The sequence below is a fragment of the Lissotriton helveticus genome, chromosome 11 (assembly GCF_964261635.1).
Source record: "Lissotriton helveticus chromosome 11, aLisHel1.1, whole genome shotgun sequence".
In the NCBI taxonomy this organism is placed as follows: domain Eukaryota; kingdom Metazoa; phylum Chordata; class Amphibia; order Caudata; family Salamandridae; genus Lissotriton; species Lissotriton helveticus.
Window position 1 is genome coordinate 968591634 of NC_136072.1, and position 24311 is coordinate 968615944.

The following is a 24311-nucleotide window of genomic DNA, read 5'->3' on the forward strand; positions in this document are numbered from 1 at the left end:
TACATCTAGAACATACCTGTCAGGGAGATAACCTTAATGCCCTAGTGAATGAGTTTGACCTTTTACCAGCAATGGGCAAACTGGATCCAGGTTGTATGGAACTTATCCTCACATATAAAGGGAATGGTAGTGATTCATTTATAGATTTTATTTTTGTTTCTACCCCGCTTTTTTACCTTATATTGGATTTCTCTATCGAAGCGAGTATCTTCTGTGACCATGACCCTCTGTGTCTTAAAGTCAGCTGCCCCCACTAGCCCAAAATAAGGGAGGAACTATTGAAAACCAGATGGTGGTAGAAGGCTTAAATGGGACCAAATCATTCCTGACTCTTTCCAGGAACCTTATTAGCCAAATGTTATAAGGAGCTACAGACATGCCTGGCTCCGCAGCCTGAGCTAGGAGTTGTCATTATTGCTTTTGCAGTTATTTCTTGCTCCATAGCTGACTTATTTGAGGACCCTGCCTCTAAAAGGTGCCTAGACCGGGCCCAATATGGTTTGATTCTGCCTGCTCACATGCGTCTAGGAAACTTAAAAGCTCTACACACCACCCCAAGAGATACTTGCCTAGTTAGGAACCTGTAGAAAGCAGTATAAAGGAGCATTAGCTAGGCAAAAGGAGGAAATGAAGAAGGATGGCTGGAGTGAGCTTATGGAGGCCAGCACCCTTAAGAGTAGTACCACGTTTTAGGACATCGTCAATAGGCACTTCTTGGCATCCGATAGAGTAAATGCCCTTGATGCCACATCACCGAGGATGAATGGGTTAGCCATTTTGAGGACACTTTCCGGTGCCCACCTCTTCAGTGTGTTAGTGGAGCAGGAATAGGGGCGTCTGCCTTGTCTGTTTCAGAGGGGGAAGTCAGGAAGGGCATAGTTGGTTTGTCTCCTAAAAAAGCCCCGGGACCAGAAGGGATTCCCCCGATCTTTATATATCCAAACTAGAACTGTGGACCCCTGCCCTCACTTCAATCATCAATGCGGCTGTTAGGGTTGGCCCTCCAGGTTCCTGGGCCACCTCGACCAATGTTTCTGTATTAAAAAAAGGAAATAGAGACAGTACACACTGTTATAGGCCAATCTCCCTGTTGGATTTAGTGTTGGGACATATTTTACCGGACAGGTTAACTAGCTGGGCAACAATAACATCTTGTCAGAAGTTCAGCATGGTTTTCGTTCTGGTCGATCGACTGTGGAACAATGTCTGAATCTGTTTATGACACATAATAAGTATACAATTGCCGGCCCGGGTACTATTTACCTAGCCTTTATGAACCTAACTTCTATGTTCAATCGCGTTAATAGAAGTAAGGTGTTGCAGATTCTATTATCTATTGGGGTGGATAGGGATATTGCTCTTTTTTTTTTACAGGATCTCCATTGAGACACTAAGGCAGAAGTCAGAAACACCAAAGACTTTAAGGTAACTTGAAAGTTCTCTATACAGAGAGGTGTCCACCAGGGCTGCATATTTGCCTCTTTTTTGTTTTACCTATATATAAACAACTTAAAGAAGGTATTACTGGAATCTAAGGTGGATTATCCTCAGGTGGGACGGCGTTGACTCCCTGTCCTTTTGTCTGCAGATGACAATATCTTGATGGCTAGAACTGAGAGGGGGCTGCCAACGTTGCTTAACTCCTTTATCCAATTAATGGAAGAGCGGGATCTGATCGTAAACCACTCTAAATCCTACATAACGCAAGTTGGATCTTGCTTGAGTAAGTCCTATATTTTTAAAGTCTGGTCTACCCCAATCCATAGGTCCTGTGTCTTTTCCCCTTTTTGGGTATTTTGCTGGACGCCAAGATGACCTGGAGGCCTTTAAAAACTCCTAGGAAAAGGGATTTTAGTCGGTCAAATGTGGTTATTTTAAATTTTGCCTCTGGATTAGGTAAAAGACCAGTTGGGGCAATATTGCAGATCTAAAGGGCCAAGTGTGTTCCTAAAGTGTTTTATGGTAGTGAAATCTGGGGCCATATTGCCCTTGATGAATTTCAAAACTCAGAAAACACTTTTTTGAGATGCCTCCTAGCTGTATGTTACTCAGGGTTCCCCCACCTTTATCGTCCATGTAGAGCTTAGTATGGCCTACTTACTGGTTTGCTGGCTTTTCGCCCCCTCTTATTATGGCTAACAATGTGGCTTTTGCAAGGGGACCTCACTAAACAAACTGATCTTAAAGGATTTTATGGCCCTTGACCATGCCACTTATATCCCATGGCTTAAATATATTAAGGATTAGTTTTTGGGCCTGGAAAGAGCAGACCTCTATGTCAATCCAGAATCAAATAACAAGAAGGACTTGGCCTGGATCAAGGAAACCTTTTTTAGACACCAGTCGTAGTTAGGGAAGATAAGATGTTAATGAAGCCCAGTGTACATCGTTGTATCATGCTTAGAACCACGCAGCTGCCCCCACCTTATTTATTAGGGTTTATGAACTTCTATGATCGCTTTCTACTGACTGGGCTTTGGTTTGACCTTTTCCATCTCCTTCTTGCCCACCCAGGGGGGCAGAATAAGTGCCAGAGATTGTTTCCTTGTGGCTGTGATGGTAAGTCCCCACAGAAGATGCTTCACTTCTTGAAGTTTTGTAGTTTTCATAATCTACCTGAGATGTCCTTTTTCATTCCGATTTTGGAAAAAGGCTAATTTCAGGGATGTGCATCACGCTTACATTTTTTATTAATGCTTAAAGTTAGCACAGCTTTTTATTGTACCTAGTTTTTTTAAATCTGCAGTTAGGCTTAGATCTAGTTGCAATTAACTTGCATGTTTTTAACATATTATCTATTGGCAATCTTTTCTAGCAGTTTTCTTGGTTTTATCTATTGCCAACGTAGTTGTAATAACAAGTTAGTCAAGGGCACTATGCACTTTATCATATTTGGCACACTCCACTAATAACAAACAAGGTCCTTTATTATAATGTTGTTCATAGTGGTGTGTCTTGTGTAAACCCCATTTACCATTTGTTTATATCTGACATGATAAGATGTTTGTAACCTAGTTATTTTTCCTATCTGGTGTTGCCGGTGTGTGACTTGTACTTTCTTTATTTTGTCTTTTATACATAGTTTTGGACACCATCTCAACTGGTACATGTTTTATTTGATGAGGTTTTATAACAGATTACCCACTGCGCGTACTGATACTTTGTTAGCATAGAGATTGTTCCCGTTAGTTTACTACTGATTTTAGAACGTGCTGACTTTTAAACTATTTACAATTTTTGAAATTTACTGGAAGTGTATTTTAAAAGTGCTGTGTAACTTACTTGTGGAAGCTGCTCACACTCAGCCACTTTAGCACTGCTAGCGCGCATTTGAAGTAGTTTTTAGCGCTACCATGGTATGCTGGTGTACTCGCCTGTAAGAGCGAGTCACCAGAAGCCCCGCCATCTTGGTCAGCGCTCTACCTGTTAATCGCACTCCTCCCTTGTTAAGCACTACTCGGAGATTTACTTGTTACTTGAAGATCAGAACATGGGTGTTCTGTTCCTCACAGAAACCTGGATGCGGCCAGATAGGGAAGTTGAGTTAGGTCTGGCCTGCCCTCTGGGTTTTTAAATATTTCATAAACCACGGAGGGTTAGGAATTATGTTTAAAGATACTTGGACTCTTGCCCCATTATGCGTAGTGGAAGCCCAGAGTTCTGAGTTACTCAGGTTTTCACTCAAGGATAATGGTGGCGCTTTGTGTTCCGGTATACTTAGATATAGACCACCAGGAGGTGCTGCCCCCCATTACCAAGAACTGATTGTGATATATATTCTATCACATTCACATTCTAAATTAATGATCTTCAGAGACTTCAATCTCTGGGAAAATGGTAACCTTGACACGGCTCTTAAAGAACTATGCCAAGCTTGCGAGAACACTAACGTGCTGGCTCCTATCTTCGCCAATGAAATGGATGTAGTTGTGGAGGAGAAACTCCCACTGTGTTGGACAGACCATTTCTTGGGTCCTTTCTCCCTAAGGTTAGCCTTCCCAAATAAACAAGCTCCCCAACCGGTCAACACTCGACTGGGTAGGTAATGGTCTAAAATTCTAGTTAAACGAACTCCCACGGCTTGTTGATAGCAGTAGCTTTGACACTTACAAATCGGTGGATGAGAATTATCTGAATCTGTGCTATCAGATTACTAACTCATTAGATCAGATGGCCCTGCTTAGGAAAGTCAAAAGCAACAAGAAACCGTCCGCCCCCTGGTATAATGAGGAGTTGAGGTTGATGAAGACTTGCTGCAAACAAGCAGAAAGGAAATGGAGAAGGAAATATCAGGAGACAGACAAAACAGCCTTGAAAAAACTATTACATATTTATAAAGAAATGATGGGTTAGGCCAAAGCTAAATACTTTGAGGAAACTATCCTATAATCGCCCAATAAGTCCAAAACATTATTTAGCTTAGTAAGAGATATGTCCAGCCCAGACTGCGCAAAGATCAGGATTCCAGCATCACAAGAACTTTGCGATGATCTGGCAGTTTTCTTTGAGGAAAAAATCAACAAAATTCTAACTGGGCTCAACTCTTCCAGGGATGTTGAGTTGGATAGATAAGATGATATGCATTTATCACCTCGTAGTAGAACTCCTTATGTAGTATCCTCCAGGGAACGTAAGCTGCCTCTGGAGCTTTTCCAGGCATCTTCACAAGAAGAGTTCAATATACTTGCAGCAGGCATCTCCTCAGGTTCTCCCCTGGACCCGCTCCCACATAAGATGTGGAAAGTCTTTGGTACTGAGCTTTTTCCGTATCTTTACCAAATTTGCTGTCCCTAACTAATGGCACAGTGCCAAACTGCTGGAAAAAGGCAGTTGTTTCTCCCTTATTAAAGAAAGCTACTATAGACTATAGACCCATCTCCCTGTTACCCTACCCGATTAAGATTTTAGAAAGAATAGTGAGTAAATCTCTTTCAAAATTTGCAGAAGAAAACAATCTTCTGGAGGAAGTTCAATTTTGGTTTCGGCCAGGACATGGCACCGAAACTGCTTTGGTGACAGTCCTGGATGACTTACGAATGCAGGCTGACAGTGGTCAAACAGCCATTTTAGTGCTGTTAGACATGTCAGCCGCATTCGACATGGTCAACCACAAGATCTTGATCAGGAGACTTGAGGAGATTGGTACTGTGGGCAAGGCACTGTACGGGCTGCAGTCCTATCTTCTAAACATACAGCAGGCAGTGATCTTGATGCCATTTCTCTCTTAGAATAGCCCCGTAAAACACAGGGTTCCGCAGGGCTCGGCGATCAGTCCGATCCTTTTTAATCTTTACCTGTGCCCACCTATTTCCCTTATAAAATCTTTTGGCATTGATGTTATAAACTATGCGGACGACACCCAACTTGTCTTCTCTTTCGAGGGCAACAATGCAGTTCCTCTGGAGAAATTCCATAGCTGCATGTGAGAAACAGCAGGCTGGCTCAGAGATAACTCATTACAATTTAATGGAGATAAGACGGAAGTACTTTGCTGTGCAGCAGGTAAAGTCCCTCAACCCCTACAAGCAGATTTCTGGCCAGTCTCTGCTAATAATCCTCAGTTGCCTGTCAAGACAGTTCGTAATCTAGGAGTACTACTAGACAGTAATCTACAATTGGTCTCTCAAGTAAATAAAATCGTGAGCACTTGTGTATCTATGCTCCGAGCTCTTCGAAAAATACTCCCTTTTCTACCTGCTTCAGCTAGACCTCAAGTGTTAAGGAGCTTATGAGCAGATTAGACTACTGCAATGCCCTACTCCAAGGAGCTCCAGCTTCTTTGTTAAAATAAAAAAATTGCAAAGGATACAGATTATTGCAGCTAAACTTGCGTTAAACAGACAACACAGAGCATCAGCCTCGCTTGCCCTAGAAGATCTTCACTGGTTGCCCATCGCACAGAGAATCCAGTTTAAGGCACTCTGGATTGTTTATAGGGCAGCACATAGAATGGGGCCTCAGCTTTTACAGAGGAAATTCCTATGGTATTCTCCAGCTAGAAGCCTGTGTTCCTCTTCAGTCAGCCTGATATGCAGTCCCCATGTCAATAAAGTCCGACTGGGTGGCAGATCTTTTAGTTTTGTAGCTTCTCGGCTCTGGAATACACTGCCAATTGAGCTTAGACAAATGAACACTCTGTCACACTTCAGGAAGGAATTAAAACCTAGACTCTTTCCTAGATATTAATCTCCAGCCCTGTTTTTTAAGTTCAGTTACACACAGTGTTTTTGGTAATCTCAGTGCCAGGATACCCGTTGGGTGACAGCCGCGCTATAAAAGAGTCTCTTACATTACATTACATTACATGTGTGTGCTTTCATATTTTTTGTGAAAGAAACTGAATAAAGATTGTTGATTGATTGATTGTAGGGGGGTCATTAACAATGACTAGTAGTGTGGAATACCCACTGACTTTACCATCCCTAGAGGCTGTGTCTTTTTCAATCACAGCAAATTGAATTTTCCAAGCCCCTTTTTTTACTTATTCGTCACATTTTCCTATTCCTTTTCCTTTGTTGACAATTTTTATTATTTTCGTTTATTGAGTTAGTTATATTAGTAGCCTGAGAGTTACTGTGCTCTTTTTTCATGGAGAAAAAAGGTAAGGATCCTCTCCAAGAACTGTAGTGACACCGAGACCTGAACGTGTTCTACATGAACGTTACATGACGTTTGGAACCCCAGATCAAGCTTGGGTGAATGTCAAACAGTGACTGAGTTATTGAACGAGGATTACTGCTAAAGAGATTGAACTCAATATTTGAAGATTTTCTTGCTGAGGTATCTGACACATTTCTTTTGCTGAACAACCCATCTGCCACTGCTGTATTGGCCTCATAGCACTCCATATTTACATCTGGTAAGGTGTAGTTCGTATCAGGCTGAGATCCTAAAACAAATTTCCTTTTCTGAGCAACTATTGTTGGACTGCTATTAGCGTAACGATTCACTGACAAAATATCGAAAGTAAAAATATAGATGACAAAAATATCAATGCAAAAATGTAGAATGAAAAAATATCGACTCCCTATACTTCAGCAGGTAAGAACAAAAATACTGAATCGAAAATATCAAAGGTAAAAATACAGATGTAAAAAATATACATGTAAAAATATAAATAAAATTCAATATATATTAAATATATAAAATATGAATATTATCTTTAACAAAATAAAATAAATGTAATATAAATTTGAACTAAATATAAAAAAGAAACTTAATTAAAAAAATATAAACACACAAACATAATAATGAATATATATATACATACATATATTTACTTTAAAATTATTTATTAACTTTATCTTTAATTTTTAAACTTTTAAATTGTATAAAAATAAAATATATACATATATCAATAATTAAAAATTAAAAATGCATTCTATAATTAATTAAAACATTAAACTATTAAAAAATAATTAAAGCATACATTTCGCAATACAATAAATACAACAGTAGGGAAAATGTTGGATAGCGGAATAATTACATTTACTATTCCAACTCCAGTGAATACATTAGTAGGTAAAGTGTTGGATAGCGGAGGGGTAAAAATTACTATTCCCACTCCAAAGAGTGCAACAGTAGTCAAAGTGATGTATAGCGGAGGGGTAAAGTTTACTAATCCCACTCCAGGGAGTGAAAAAGTCGGGTAAATGTTCAATAGCGGAAGAATTAAATTTACTATTCCAACTCCAGTGAGTGCAACAGTAGGGAAAATGTTGGATAGCAGAGGGGTAAATTACTATTCCCACTCCAGTGATTGCAAATGTGGGGAAAGTGTTGAATAGCAGGAGGGCAAAAATTAATAATTCCACTCCAAAGAGTGCAACAGTAGGGAAAGTGTTACATAGCAGAAGGGTAAAAATTACTATTCCGACTCCAGTGATTGCAACAGTATGGGAAAGTGCTGGATAGCGAAGGGGTAAAAATTACTATTCACACTGCAAAGAGTGCAACAGTGGGGAAAGTATTCGAGATCGGAGGGGTAAAAATCACTATTCCCACTCCAGTGAGTACAACAGTAGGAAAAGTGTTGGATAGCAGAGAAAAAATAATTACTAATAACATTTAAACAATTGAAAAAAATACATATTCTTAAAAATAAATAAACAATATTTTAAAAATATATGATTAAATATAATAAAACGTATAAAAAGAACAGATATTATAATATTAATTACATATAAAACAAGCATTTACAATGCAACAGGTCTCGCATTTATACACATTTGAGCTATTGGCATTGTAAATTACAATGCCTTTTATGTCTGTTTTGGTTTTTGAAACAAATAAAACTTGTTGATATTTACACTGACAATAGCTTAAACTCGCGTAAATGCGAGACCTGCTGCATTGCAAATGCTTGTTACTTGTTACCATTAATGAGGCGTATGTAGGCACGTGGTGAAACCCGTCCAATCTGACTCACAGTAAATGAAAGAAACCCTTGGAATCCTTTTATTAGTGGCATTTAAAGGACTCAAGGCACAAAGCAGGATGCAAGACACTGAAATATTTACAATAGTGGCTGTATATTTACTTTTTTGCTTTTCTTGTAGCACAAACACCAAAAGACCATCGTTAATCAGTGAAACAGCACAATTGTCAATGACCGAGAATTTCAACCATGTATTGAGTATGCATTTCTTTAACAGTTTTATGCAGTGCATGAGCGCCATGCATAGATGCGCTTTACATAGTCATAACATCAGCGACAAGCCTCATAATTTGAAAAGTGCATTATGGACCTTGGGTGTGCAAAAAATGTGAGGATTGTCTCGCACTGCCGTCTCCTAATTTTCGCCAAGACTTGCGCTTACTATGGATAGGCCTCAGAGTTTGTTTTTCACTTAAAAAAACATCAGGTGTTTCGCTTCCCTTTTAAATTATGGAAAGATAAAAAGATTGCTAAGCAGTGCTTTAAATGGACAAAAATAAGTGCAGGTACTCATCAAAATTAGGGATAGTCAGGGGGTGGAGCTTGGGGCGGGCATAAGGGCGGTGCTAAAGGTGGAACAAGGGGCAGGGCTAAGTTTTTAGCCTTTCCAAGGTTTTTATGGAAGAAATCTGCTTGCATTGTTAGAATATCGGATGTATCTGTCCATTAGCTTTTTGCAATAATAACCATGTATATAGCACATACTAATAAGTGTTTATTGCTACCCAAAGTAACCCTTTTTTAGCAACCTTAAAAAAATAAAAGATTGAGAAAAAAACCAGTAAGGTATGCCTTGTTGTTGCATGCAGGTCCGTGCTGCAGCGGCATAATTCACTAAGATATATGCCAAGGATGTTAACTTGTGACCTACAGGGAAGACAAGGATCTATGCAACAAAACAGTATCTAGTTGAGCTATCTACATTAAAAAAAATATCTGATCTGCATGTTGCATGCTATGCTTTCCAGCAGGCACAATGACCCTCTAGGCCAGTGTTTCCCAAACTGTGCGCCGCGGCGCCCTGGTGCGCCGTTATGAGGAGCCAGGGGCGCCGCGGCACGATGTGGGAAAGTGCAGGGCAGCTCTACATACTGGGGAGAAATGCCGTCAGCAGCACTCGCTGTTGGAGGCCATCTCACATTTCTTTGAAGTGCTGAAGAGGCTTCAACAGCTCCTCCCAGACCTGCAGTCTGTCAATTAGCCCCATTGTCATTCTGTCTGTGGCGATTCTCTCACACAGAATGACAATGGGCCATACTGCAGTTACAGAAGCCAAGCGCGCGCACGGCAGGATTGCATTACCTTGGGGAGACCTGCCGTCTCTGTCCCTCTCCACCACACGCCGTCTCTGTCCCTCTCCATCACACCCTGTCCTCTGCCCTCTCCATCACGCACCGTCCTCCGCCCTCTCCACCACATGCCGTCTCTGTCCCTCCCTGCCCTACTCTTGCTTGTTAGCAAAGGTGTGGTTCTCTGTTGTACTGCACCGCACCTCTGCTCTTCTTTATTATTGCGCCGATCGCCTCTCCCGACTCGAGTGAAAAGGAAAGATTGATGAGGGAAAAGTAGGGCACAAGGGGAGAGAGAAAAAAGTTTGACATAAATGAATAAGGAAAGGTGAAAGACCTGAAAGGTGCAGTGCAGGGTAGATGGATATTAGGGTTAAGTGCTATGTAGATGGCAGGACATTGTTTTCCATCCGGCTTCTGTGCAAAGGCCACCATATGAGTAGATGGGAGTGAGAGTAACAGAGTGACAGAGAAAGAGTGAGAGCGACCTAGGGGTTGGAGAGAGAATCGTAGGTTCTTTAAAAAACCAAAACCTAGATAGATGCCAAGTAAGAGAAACATATGCCTTTAGAAAATAACTTAGAATCTAAGTGGAACCTGACTTTTGGTACTGTGGGTGCAGGGTGATGGGCCTGGTGGAGAGCGCTGGGTGGGTGCATGGTCAGGGGCCTGGTGGAGAGCGTTGAGTGGGTGGGTGCAGGGTCAGGTCCTGGTGGAGAGCATTGGGTGGGTGGGTGCAGGGTCAGGGGCCTGGTGGAGAGCGTTGGGTGGGTGGGTGCAGGGTGAGAGGCCTGGTGGGGAGCTTTGGGTGGGTGGGTGCAGGGTCAGGGTCCTGGTGGAGAGCGTTGGGTGGGTGGGGGCAGGGTTACGGGCGTTTACTACGTCATCTGATTCAATGCTCCCCAAAAGCAGCACAAGGCCCCCTACCAAGTATTTTTTTGCAGTTTTATATGGTGCAAACTCCACCCGAAGGCATCAGAGCGCTTTACATTAGCACCAGTCGCGTTGCAGATGGACACATTCATTTTTAGGCATGGGGAGACCATCATGCTTTTGAAATGGTGCCATTGTTCCAGGTGGCAGCCCCCTCCATTGGGTGGGAAGGGTGCAAGGGGGTGGCCGAGAAGGGTGCAAGGCAGAGGGGAAAAGGGTGCAAGGCAGAGAGGAGAAGGGTGCATGGTAGAGAGGAGAAGGGTGCATGGTAGAGAGGAGAAGGGTGCATGGTAGAGAGGAGAAGGGTGCAAGGCAGAGAGGAGAAGGGTGCAAGGCAGAGGGGAGAAGGGTGCAAGGTAGAGAAGGGTGCATGGAGGAGGGGAGAAGGGTGCACGGCAGAGGGGAGAAGGGTGCAAGGGGGAGAAGGGTGCAAGGTAGAGAGGAGAAGGGTGCAAGGCAGAGGGGAGAAGGGTGCAAGGTAGAGAAGGGTGCATAGTAGAGAGGAGAAGGGTGCATGGTAGAGGGTCTAGACGTGATTCTTCATGTAGACCAGTGGTTCCCAAAGGGTGCGCCGCGGCACCCCGGCGCGCGGGTAAAAAAATGGTGGGGAGCCACAGCCAACTGCCAATTAGGTCAAGGGAGCCACGGGTCAAAAAAGTTTGGGAACCACTGCTCTAGGCAGTTTTATGGTCAGTTGAACCTTAGATTAGAATGCACACAGATCTTTCTAGCAAGTGCATTAACCACCAGAGCTATCCACTTTATTGCTACTCATGGTGCCCCAATCTTACTTACTTAAGTGAAAGGCACTGGTTTCCTGTTTCATACCATTAGTAAATGCTTAGCTGCAAAAAAAAGCGACCAATTCATCAGACAGCCTTTTCTTTCTCGGCACTACTGGGTATTTGTGTCTAAATGGAAACCAGTGTTGCTTTCCAAGGGGCATTCTTAGTGTACCTTCAGTAAGCAGCATATTCTGTCTCTCGCTGCCACTGAATGAGAAATGTTGACACTTGCTGCTGGTGGCTCAACCTTTCAACATTCCATTTTATGTGATTGAAAATGAATGGTGGACAAAATAAACAGGTTGTACATGTGATTTTAGATGAATAACGGTATCTAACTGGGTTCTCTGAATACACTCTGTGTAATTAAATATACACCTATATATATATAACACTCAGCAAAGCTATATACTGTAAACAACAATGGTTCTGTCAGGTATAGCTGTTTCTTTGTGAGTTAGAAAAAATCATTCAAACAGTAAGAGATTGACTGTTTGCATGGTTTTTTCTAACTCACAAAGAAATAGCTATACCCGACAGAACCATTGTTGTTTACAGCATGTATAACACAGCACACATGTTGAAAAAACATCTCTGTTGGATAATTTGAACTGCTTTAATATCTTTTGTTGACTTTTAAATAGTGCTCAACATCTTGTCTTAAGATGGATGTACTGGCGAATTTGTGTGAAAGATTCTAAGCAGTTTACATACAGTGATTTTTCCTACAGAAGCGTCTTTGCAGCACTGTGTTACTGTGAACAATGCCTCTCACACCTTCGACCATTAGGTTTTATAGCCACCTCTCAGCGCGTGCTGTGGAAGGACAAGGGATAAACAAACCACTCTGCAGACACACCTCTGCTCTGATGGCTTCTAGAGCATATGCAGATCACTGTGTAATGGTGACAAGAACAGCTGTTTTCTTGTACGAGCCTAGCACTGGCTTCCAATGTGATTAAGAGTTGAAGGTATTGCCGAGGTACGAGGTGATTGATGACGGAGCGCCACCTGCAAAGCCAGTCCCCCCCCACCCTCCTGAGTACTGGTACTCTCTGTATTCAAGGAAAAGTGCTGGTACTCGATGCGAGAAAATGAAAAGGTGACGGTACTCAGTACCGGGGAGTACCGGCCCATTTAAAGCACTGTCGCTAACATCCTTACCTTTTCAGAAAGAAAGCGGTTTTAATGTTAACTCATGAGAAGACTGTGCATTCATTTCTCAGCACAAACCAACAATCACAACAAACTATTGCCTGTCCGTGAGGAAATTATGCCATGGCATTGACGTAAAAAGGCGGGAAAGTCCGTGAGCTACAGATAGGCAAGTCATACGATCTAGCGACGCTGGTCTCGGAATAAAATATAGACGCACTTCACCAATGAGGAGAGCGCGGGGTTCTGGTTGCATTTAAAAAATCCTTAGCCTGGGACAAGCTCGTTTTTTATCTTCATTCATGTAGCATTTTGTATTTGTAACAATAATCATAATAATGTTAGATAAGCAGGACCACCGGTCATTCTCAATGCTATGCATTTATATGATGAGGTGAGTGAACCACCAATGTCAAAAGCTGTCGCACGTGCTCCTTGTTGTAGGATGGAAATCCTGACTGGAAAGGAGCATTTTTATTTAGTTTGCTTTTGAAAATGTGCATAACTAGCGTTGGAAATAAATGCACGCAATGTTGCGTATTAGGTGTTTACATGGCAACATAAGGAAATAATGCAGTCATAGATTATGATTGTGCAGCGCTGTGCCACATAATTTGACATTTTTTGCCACGCAATTTTGATAATTATGTGGTGTAAATTTGGCCTCCACGCTCCACTGCCACATAATACAAGTGACATTATAATGACCGATCAGTACGACAGATACATACGATAGTATCAAGACAAAAGACGATTTTCTGTTGGTCTGGGAGGTACTCAGCCGTATTGTGCATCAGATGGTGGTGTGCCTGCGGCAAATCCAGCATTATGGGGACATTGCTACAGTAGCATAATTCCCGTGGCCCTGCCTATTTTTCCAACTTGGGGTTCTCGAGCATCAAAACACATCACCGTTTCACTCCAGAGGCAATGGCGCCCTAGGATTTAAAGCTAAAAATGACGCAGAGATTCAGGCCTAGACTAGGCTGCATTATGTTTTTGGAAATGTATATATGTGGGGCAGGTGTGGAGGGGGGCGAATAACAGGATAATTGCCTGAGGAATGGCGGCTTAATTTATAAACGAAAACATTTTCCATTCATCAGCCTGCAACCAGTTAAATGCAGGGATTTGGGAAATATATTTATAAACAATATTTATTTAAATGGAGCAAATATTAACAAACAAATTATTTAAGACATAAATGTATTTATTTTATTTCCTACCCTATAACACCACACCAATAAAAAAATCAACATTTAATTTACATTCATTTCCATAATTAACAAAATGAATAATTAATTTAAAAAATATTGTTCGTAATAAAATTAACATTTATTGAGTGCACATTCTTTCACAATATAATATCCACAACACACACCTATAATTAATTACACAATTACCATATTTAATTACTAATTAATTATTTAAATTAATCAACAACGAATTAAGAATTTATCAATAAAAAATTAATTACGTCCCACCCTTCCCACCATTTTCACCTATAAACACCACAACACATCTAAAATTAATTACACAATTGCCATAATTAATTACCAATTAATTAATTAAAATTAATTAACAGCTAATTATTAAATAATTGATAACAAAATCATTTACACATTTAACACTATAACATATCAGTCAAACAAATATCAATAAATAAAAATGATTCAATAAGTGTAATATCATTAAATTGCTTCCCACCCTATTCCCCTATAAACATACAACCCGCTACGGAACTAAAAACGCAAAATTCAAATAGAAAGAAAATAATAACTACTAAAAAGTGTGAATACATTTTATATACTTAAATTACTTCCCACCCTATTCCCCTATAAACCCACAACCCACTACTGAACTAAAAACGCAAAATTCTAACATATATAATAAACATACAAACAATTCTTATACAAAAAACATACATCACACACATATAAAATATATACTAAAATACATAACGTTAATAAAAAAATCGATATTTTTAACAACTATATTTTTGCAAAAGATATTAAACACTTCGATATGTTTTAAATCGATATTACTCACCGAAAATCGATATCCTTGACAACAGGAATTTGTCTGTCCATATTCCTGACCCACAATATTTTTGACATGATATCTGTGCAATTCGATATTTTTTACTCAGTATTCTGTCTCTGCACAGCTGTAGGGGATCCTTATTTCCAAGCACTGTTGCCAAAAGTGAAGAGGCATGAGGCTCAATAACTTCTTTCTTTAACATATTCATTTTAGCTGCTTCTTCATCACTCTAGCCCCCACCGAGGTGCTGACTTCCTTATCTGCTCTTGAGAAATAAGTTGGAATGCTAGCAGACCTTTTTTTTTTTTTTTTAGCATTTCCACATTACTCTTTATTGCGTCCCTCTTTTCTAGCTCGGGTTTTGTTTTCCCTGTAGTGACGAGGCAGCAGGGAGCACCCATTCCTGCAGGGATGCTCTCAGGCCCAGAAAGTAGTGTTCCCAGCTTCCAGACCTTCGCATTTCTTTTTTTTAATTTCAAAAAAGTTTTATTGAAAAAAGTAGATTTTACAAGTATAATACAATACAGTACAGTAGTGTTGCGGGGGCATATACATATGATCTCAGGGCCTTGTTGTATGTAGTTACATTTGGTGATGATTGTTGACCTTTGTGGCCGGCCTTGCGTATGCCCCTAAATTCCCTTGGCTGAGAGAGAAAGATGAAAGAAGAGAGGCAGGCGGGGGGGGGGGGGGGGTGGGTTGAGCACTGGCACTTGTTGGTCTGAGGGGGTTTGCCTTTGTGGGTCTAGGGGGGTTTGTATGCTCCTAGGTAAGAGTCTAGGGCTACCCACATTTCCCCTCTAGCTGTATGGTTCGCTGAGTGTTTCGCGGTGATGTTGTCGGCGCCTCTCAGGAAGGTTACCCAGTTAAATTTTATTTGAATATGATTTGGAACTCGATTGAGATCCACATATACGTACAACAAAATTATCTGCACACATTGAAGCAACATAAAAACCATAAAATACATTCATATTTATACAAGAATCGTATCTGTTAATATAATTCCAAAAATTCTAAAGCAGAACATTTCATTGGGAGGATTAAAAATAGCATTGCATAAAGATTTAGCGGAAGAAATGCTTAACTGTAAGCAAATAGGTCCTACCCATTTTCGACGATGGACCATTAGGGCAGGGCATATAAATAGGATGTGGGTAATGTCCTGGATTGAGTTGTCATTGCCGCATAAATTACATTTGTCAGAGCAACCATGCCATCTAGCTAGTAATTTATTTAAGAACAGGAGATCATGTCTCAAAAGAAACCAAAAACGGCGTAATCCGTGAGGAAGGATCCAGGATACATAAGGTTGTGTCTGTTTAAATATGTAAGAATTAACAACCTCTTTAACACCTTTTTTTAGGATGAGGGCATCTCTATCTCTCCTAAAGGTTAACTCCCAGGTTGCCCGTTTTAAAGACAACTTTAGTTGATGTGGAGTTAGTGAAAAGAGGGTTAATTCGTCCAATTCTAATAAGGTAACCGCCCTTCTAAAGTTCTTTATAAGTTCTTTATAAGTAGAGAGTGTTCCTTCATAGGACCTAATAATTCCTTTTTAATCAAAGATGGCTAAATGGAAGACCCAACGTATGACTCCTGCCAAAGCCTGGACCCAACTGCCCCGTATACCGAATTCAAGCCTAAGGGATTGTACTCTACAAGCATTATTAATCGACAATAGATGACGCAAGACACTACCCTCGATGGTATCTAGGAAACCCCATTGACACAAATCTATTAACTCAATGCCGTAGAGCAGGGAAGCTGGAATTTTTGCTCGAAAGACCTCTAGTAAATGGGCAAAATGTTGTCTGCCGGTAGCCTTATAGAGAGCACTCAGTCCATTTCCCTGAGACTTTGCTTTCCTTATGTTGTTATCTATATGGGGCTTAGGACTCAGGTTACTACATACTATTTTCCCCAAAAAAACATAAGATTTTACAGTATCTAGTTTCTCGCTACCTAAAAACCAACTGAAATTTCCAGATTTCGATTTTCTCTTCCCTGTAATACACATTACCTTGCTTTTTGACATATTGATCTTCAGGAAGTGGGACCCAGCGAAAAGATGTAATGCATGCAGTCGATTATTCAAACTCCTCGGGGTAAGATCTAAAAGAAGAATATCGTCTGCATACATTAGACATGCAACCGGTTTGTCCCCTAAAGTGGGAGCTACGCCTTCGCGAAGAGATAAAAGCTGTGGTAGGTCACAAATATAAAGAGAGAACAACAAAGGTGCCAATAAACAGCCCTGTTTAAGACCATTAGCTGTGGGAATTGCTTGGGATAAGCCTCTCTCTCCACCCAACAGTACCTTACACCAGGTATCAGAGTGGAGTTCCTGAATTAGGTTAAACATCCTAGCTGGCATACCCAAGGAGAGTAATTTTTTCCACAGCAAAGGACGGTCAACTTTATCAAAGGCCGTGGAGAAGTCGATAAAGGCCGCATAGACCCCCCCTCCACGGACCCTGATATATTTATCAGTTATTACTTGGAGAGCAGTTAAGTTATCCAAGGTGCCATGATTTTTTCGAAAACCTGTCTGTTCTTGAGGAAGTACGTTTGTGTGTTCCACCCAATCATTAATTTGTTTCAGGAGACATCTTGCAAACACTTTGCCAATTGCATCCAAAAGGGCAATTTGGCGGTAGTTTTGGGGAGATAATCGGTCTCCATTTTTAAAAAGGGGTACTAAAATACTCCCTTTCCACGAGGGGGAATCTTTCCAGTAGAAAAACAAGTGTTAAACAGGGGGCATAACAATTTGCTCCATTTCATGCTGCTTTGCTTTAGAACTGAGATAGGAAGTTCATCTGGGCCCATTGCCCCAGATGAGCGCATTTCCTTTATTGCTGTTTCAATGTCCCTTTCAGATAAAGGGGCTAAAAGCTGGTCACTCTCTTTAAAACCTGTTGGTGAGTCCATTGCTCCATTATTTGCATAAAGGGTTGTGGCATAATCCACCCAGGATTTTTCTTCAATGGGGATAGGGAGTGGTCTGGTTCTTGAGCCACACCCCTCACCTATAAGGGACCAAAACTTTCTCATTTCTCCTTTGAAGGCCGCCTCTCTTAATTTTATCCAAATGGAATCCTCACGTTCTTTCCTTAATTTTACTTGTTGCCTTTTCCTCCTTCTTTTTAATAGAGTTATCTTGTGTGATCCTTCTGCCGTTTTACACAGGTATTGTGCCCTTACTAATTTGTTTATTTCTATATTGAGTAACTGTAGGGGGCAAGAGGGTATTTTGAAACACCTTTTCTTTTTTGGATTTTTAGCTACCAATATCACTACTTTCATAAGATCTTGGAAACACGCAATTTCAGAACCATGCCACGTAGCAAGTTCGTCAATTGCTGCATCAAGAGCTTTCTCCAGATCTTGTTCTGCTTTTTGTTCCAATAACATCTGCCTGATTTCACTCCAAAACTTACCAGGTCGCCATTTAGTGACCATGCATCAGCTTTTGGAGGATTTATATTCATAGTGAAAAAAAGGTATTTATGGTCACTAAGAACCGTTTCAATGACCCTCAGATCCTTTAGTAGGGCGAAGGTAGAATTCTCAACTATTACATAGTCTAATATAGAATCTCCCTGATGGGATTTATGAGTAAAGTTTGCAGGGGAATCGGATGTGAGCCTTCCGTTCGCTATGATTCCGTCCGTAACGGACAGTTCTTTGAGAAGTATCTTCCCTCTCATATTTGTTTTAATCTTCTCAGGGAAGAGGGCTTGAGGGATATGAAGGGATTCTTCTTTATATTTATCGCGAAACAGACTCAAGCTTAAGTTGGACATTTTACAATTCAAATCCCCTACGAAAATTATATGAGGGGTAGGAGAATTCACCCTACGACTCTGCATATAGACAAAAACCTTTTTTAGAGTTTCATTGAAACTAACTTCTGGTGGGATATATGCATTGATCAACACTATGGGTTTAGATACCTCGACATTATCCTGGCCAAATAACGTTATAGCCTGAAAGAGGTTGCAGGAGTCCAAATAGTGTGAGAAATTCCATTTTATCCGGTTGGATAACAGACAGGCAATTCCCCCCCTAGCATGGCCTCTCCTGGACGGGGCAGCAAAACCTTCTAGAACATAATAATCCCTTCCAATTTGAAGTTTTTACGAGCACCAAGTCTCCTGCAGACAGATCACACTAGCTTTTAAAGACATAAGGAATTGATTTTTTTCTGGGCAGTTCTTTAACCCAGCACAATTCCAAGATATTAGCGATAAGTCATCGCTAAAGGAGAGGCTTGGGCGGGTACTCAATAGTCAATTTCTTAGAGAGAACACTTGGTAACCAATTCCAACGAAGGGTTTCATCTAGTGCCCTATCCTGAGGAGGAGGTTTAGGAGGGTTAGGGTAGGATACAAAACGATGATCTTTGGACAAGCAGATTTTCAAATCATCAAACCCACCGGGATTTTGTACATTTCCGGGCGCAACCTGTAAGCGAGGTAAGATGGACCCTAAGGCCCCTAAAGACTTAACAGGTCCGACGGTCATGAGATTCCCCCAAACTGGCATAACATCAATCCCTCTACTCTGAAATTCTTCAGACCGTTGTAAAATTAAATTTACCACTAATTTGGAGTAGAATTTTACCCTCGTTAAGATTCTGCCCTCTATCTTCAGGATCCGAACTAGGTCTATATCTGCAGTTTGTAGCAGTTTCAACCCTGCTGATTCCTGGAAATATTTAAGAAGTAATGATCTATTTAATATACAATCGGCATCAAAGAGGGGAAAGAAATCGAGAATAAGGGTATCGACGAACTCCTCCGTGGGAGATTCCTGGGGCACTTGGCGAACCACCACTCCATCCCTTTTATCGAAATAGGGACTTGCCAGAGGATTAAGAACGGGGGGTACAGGGCGAGTAGAGAAGATCTCATTTTTTGGGGGAATTGAAATTAGTAAATCCCCATTTACCATAGGGGGCTCTCCTAGAGAGCTGGGGATACGGGGAGGGGAGACATGGCTCAGTAAACTCTGAGCTGAGGAAATTGAAATATCCACAGCTATTTCACCTTCCTCACCTACATCCTTTGGTACCAACCGGGAGGCCTGAGATGATTCTTGATTTGAAATCATTTCCAGGTTTGCTCTCCAAAGGATTTTTCTCCGTCTATTCTTTTCAATTCTTCTAATTAGTCTTCTCTTTTTTGTCCCATTCTTTTTAACTTTCCCTAAATTCTCCTTTTTTCTATCACCTTCTTGTTCTTGAGACAGCTTATCGTCCCCACTAAGCTGTTTATTAAAGATGGGAAACAATTCTTTATCTACGTTAGGTTCCATTACGTACTGCTCTTCAACTAACAAGGGTATGTCTATATCATTTTTTATCCCCATTTCGTGTGAAGCCTCTACTACTGGAACTATGTCCGCTACACAATTTGAAATGGGGGTTTTCAAAGGGGGCACTAATTTTACCCCACCATTCAGTGGATGAGAAACAGAGGGAAATCCGTTATCCCGAAAACAGAGTTCTTGCGCTACAGAGGCTTCTTTCATAGTATCCAGGGCAAAACTCGGTTTAACCTATGGTTTATTGCATAACAAGGTCTTCAATATTTGGGTTACTGTTTCCAAAACGCAATCAGAACCCCCAACAAACTTCTCTAGTAATACCAAAATGGATGAAAGCAGATGTTCAAGGGAGGATAAACAGTCAGAGACTGGTTTATCCAGTCTGGGGGGATCCTTAGCATCACAACCTGGTATATTAAGATTAAAATTCATAGAGGTATCTAACTGTGAGATATTCGAGGGAGTACTGCTATAGAGATGGAGGACTGGTGGGACTGGGGTTGTTGGAGTTTTATGTAGGTCCCTCATCTTAATAGTATCCACCTCGATGTATCTTCTGCAGAGATCCAAATCCAGGTCAGAAGAGGCTAGGACACTGTTATACCCTTCTTTAGATGGTGAAGGGCTTGCTTCATATATTTCGGGGAAGGCTCCCTAGTTTTAAGGAGAGGGACAAGATCAGACACCACCTCCCTTTTTTCAACACCTTCCGGGGAGGTTTGAAACAAAAGAGAAGAATGATTATTTAGGTTGTGAATGATAGGAGACACATGATTAGACAATAAAACCATATCCTCTCTTAGTGTGGCTTGAGGGGAAGCCCCCTTTTCTATATTATTCTTGTGTACCAAAACCTCAGTACACAGTCCCATTCGGAAAGTGGAGGTTTTTTCCAAATCGTCATTGGATGGATCAACATTTAGCGCTCTATTTTTTCCCCGCTCCCAAAGATTAAATAACTGGCAAGTACCCTTAAGTTGTACAGCATGATTGTCCTTATTTCGAAGGGGGTTCGATTTTGTTTTTGAACACGACCTCCCAACCAATAGTCTTCCGGATCTATGTTTTTTGGCCGTCATTTCCGAAGAAACTCAAAGACTACAGGGATGTTAGAAACAATCAGCAAAACACAATACAAAATGTGGGGGAAACTAGAGGGCTTTAGACTAGAAATAGTTCGTCCGTCTTCAGCCGTCTTGTCTCTAAGGGCCTCAGAGGGCCCGCCCTTTGCCCGGGCTTGAACCCGCGCACGTGCGCGTTAACACTAAGCAGCTATATAGCGGGAAGGGGGGCGGGAAGAGGACCAGCTGCGGCGAGACTACAGGCGCAGTGCCCGCTGGTCCTCGCAGTCCCGCAGGGGAAGGAAGACTCCACTCAGCTCCTCCAGTAAGTCCGTGAGTCTGTGAAACAAAGTCCGTGAAACAAAGTTGTCCTCGAGCGGCGCCCGCGAAGCGTGGGCCGCGAGCAGTGGTAAGAGAGACCGTCAATCAGGCAGCACTACTGCTTCATCACTCCGTTAATCACTCCGTTAATCAGCAGTATGATCTCCACACTCCTCACCTCTCAGTCTCTCTCTCCTCACTCTCCTCTCTTCGGCAAACACGAATACCAGACCTGGAGTATTTTCTGTCTCAATCAAAGACCACACAGATAAAAATCAAACTCAAACTGGGACTGAGCGCTGGGAGCCAAAGGGGGGGCGAGGTGGAGAAGCAGCAATCTCTGCGTTTTCCTTGACATTCACTACAATCAAATGGTCAGCGTGGAAACCAGCTTTCAGTCTTCAGCGTTTAGTGTGGCAAGCAGCTATATATAATTTCAGTTCTCCTGCAATTCTCCTCCAGTATTACCCCTCTGCGGTGCAGGCAACAGGCTACAGGTGGCCACTGCAGATCTTACTGCTTTGCCATGCAGCTGGTGCTCTCTCTGAGCCGGTCTGCCCAGCACTCGGCACCAATCACCAGCACAACATCACCAATGCGCAGTCCCTGCCCCGGTTTCCAACTCGGGCCAAGGCCGGTGCCGCTACACGGCGGGCCGGGCGGGTTGGGGCTGACTCCTATCTGCAACCTCTCAATGCTCCTGGCAAAAAGGCAATGCCACGGGCCGTAGGCAGCACCTTAAGGCATAAAAGATTTTTACGGAAACCGTGGGAGGCGGCAAGGCAGCGAGGCAGCGCTCAGCGTCCTTCTCCTCCGCACTTCTCCACACTCGCGCACTACGGCTGGCCGGCGATCACTTCGAAAACCTGGATTCAGATGCAACGGTAGTTCGAGCTCACCTCTGTCTGCTTGACTTGCTGGCTGGCGGTGAGGACGCTGAAGGCGGTGAGAGCTGGAGATGGGAGACGGCTAACTCTCGGCTCCTCTCAAGCCCCACTCTCTGCTCTCCGCCCTCTGCTATTTTCTCAGCAGATGCTGTACAGTGCAGCACGGCTCGCTCCAATGTCAGGCTCCAATGAGGCAAGAGTCGGAGCGAGCCAGAGACCAGGGGCGAGCCGCCTCCCACTTTCAGCCGCTTTACCCCCGACTTCTCGGCCCAGCCGCTTGTTTTCCCAGCTCCTCTCCGCTCCGCTCCTGCTCCGAGCCCACAACCACGACCGCAACCGCAACCAGTGCCGAGCAGGAGGAAGGCAGGCGGGCGGGACGATTTTGCGGTCTCTATGCGGTCTCTGTGCGGTCTCTGTAGGCGGTGGGTGGCGGGCGGCGGGCGGCTCTCGGCTCTCAGCTCGTGGCTCGTGGAGCAGCTAACCAGCAGCAGCTGCTCTCAGGCGACAAGCAAAACACCAGTTAAACCACCTCTTGAATGTTGCTTTGCTAGTGTTCTTCCAGTTCGCTAGTATTGTCTTAACGGCCGCTGTGAGCAGAAGGTCCACTAGTTCCCTGTCGCCCCTGCAGTCTAGGTCTGAGGCTAAAAAAGCTGTGGCGATTCCTTTTAGACCTTTTTGAATGCTCCCCCCTACTATCGTGTTGATGAAGTTATACACTTTGCTCCAAAAGTTCTTGACTTTAGGGCATTCGTTCTTTTTGGCAGTTCCAACATATGTCGGATTCTGTGGCGCCTACTGCTGCTAGTCGGGCTGGCGTCCAGAGCATTCTGTGCAGTAGCCAGAACTTTGTTTGCGCTAGTTGTGGGGATACTTTGTTCTTGGAGGCTGAGACCCAGAGCTTGCATTTCTCATCCTCGCTAAATGTTCTGTTGTGTTTAGTTTCCCAGAACGCCATGGTTTTGGTGTTTAGTGTCGACGTGCATGGGCATATGAGTTTGTATATATGGGCGGTTTGGTGACCTAACCTATTTAGCTTTCGCGCGTATTCTATGATGGAGGGAATCCCTTTGGTGAGGTTTGCTTTAGCGATGGCAGCTTTGATCTTAAGAAATTCGTAGAATTCAATGTTGGGTAGGTTGAGGGACTTTTTCAGCGTCTCAAATGTGAGCAGAGTGTCCTCTTTTTCCAATTGGGCAGGAGTTGTGATCCCTCTCTCATACCACTCTTTGTTTGCCAGTGTTTTGCCCCTATAGGTTATTCTTGAGTTGTGTCAGATCGATTCCCATTTTGACCTTTTGATGCTGCTTTCCATTTCTTTGTCTACTCTCAAGAGTGCTATTCTAGTGTTTTTGAGCACGGCGTTATTAGCCTCTGGGTGCTTGTTTGCTGTGAGTAGCGCTACTGGGTTGCCCCCCCCCCTCCCAGGATGTCTCTCTCTAAATTGAGCCAGACTGGTGTATATTCTGGAGTGGGGACAATCCAGTGTAAACCTTGTTTTGCCAGACATGCTGTTTGGAAGGCCCTGAAGTTCGTCATATTCAGCCCCCCCCCCCCAGTTCTTTCCGTAGTCTAAGCTTTTGCAGGCTTATTCTGGCTTTTTTCCCGCTCCACAAGAATTTGTTGATGGTTTTATCGAGTTTTTTGTGGAAATCATCGGTAAGTGTTAGTGGAAGCATGCTAAGCATGTAATTCAGCATGGGAGTGATCATCATCTTGATGACCTCTACTCTTCCCCACCAGCTAATGAATTTTGGACTCCATGACTCCAGTTTAGTTTACATTTTTTTGAGGGTCGCTTCCTCATTGTGATCGAGAGTGGACCTTAGGTCTCTGCCAAAGAGTAGGCCGAGGTATTTAAGGGGTTTCTTTTGCCATGTTAGCCCCGATGTGCCCAGGACTGTACTTGTTGTGTGGCAGTTTATGGGTTTGCACTCAGACTTGTCCCTGTTTAGCTTGTAGCCTGAAACTAGGGCGTATTCTTCTATTGTTTGCATTAGCGACTCTATTGAAGAGTCTGGGTTATTGGTTGTGATCAGTATGTCATCCGCATAGGCTGCTAAATTAAC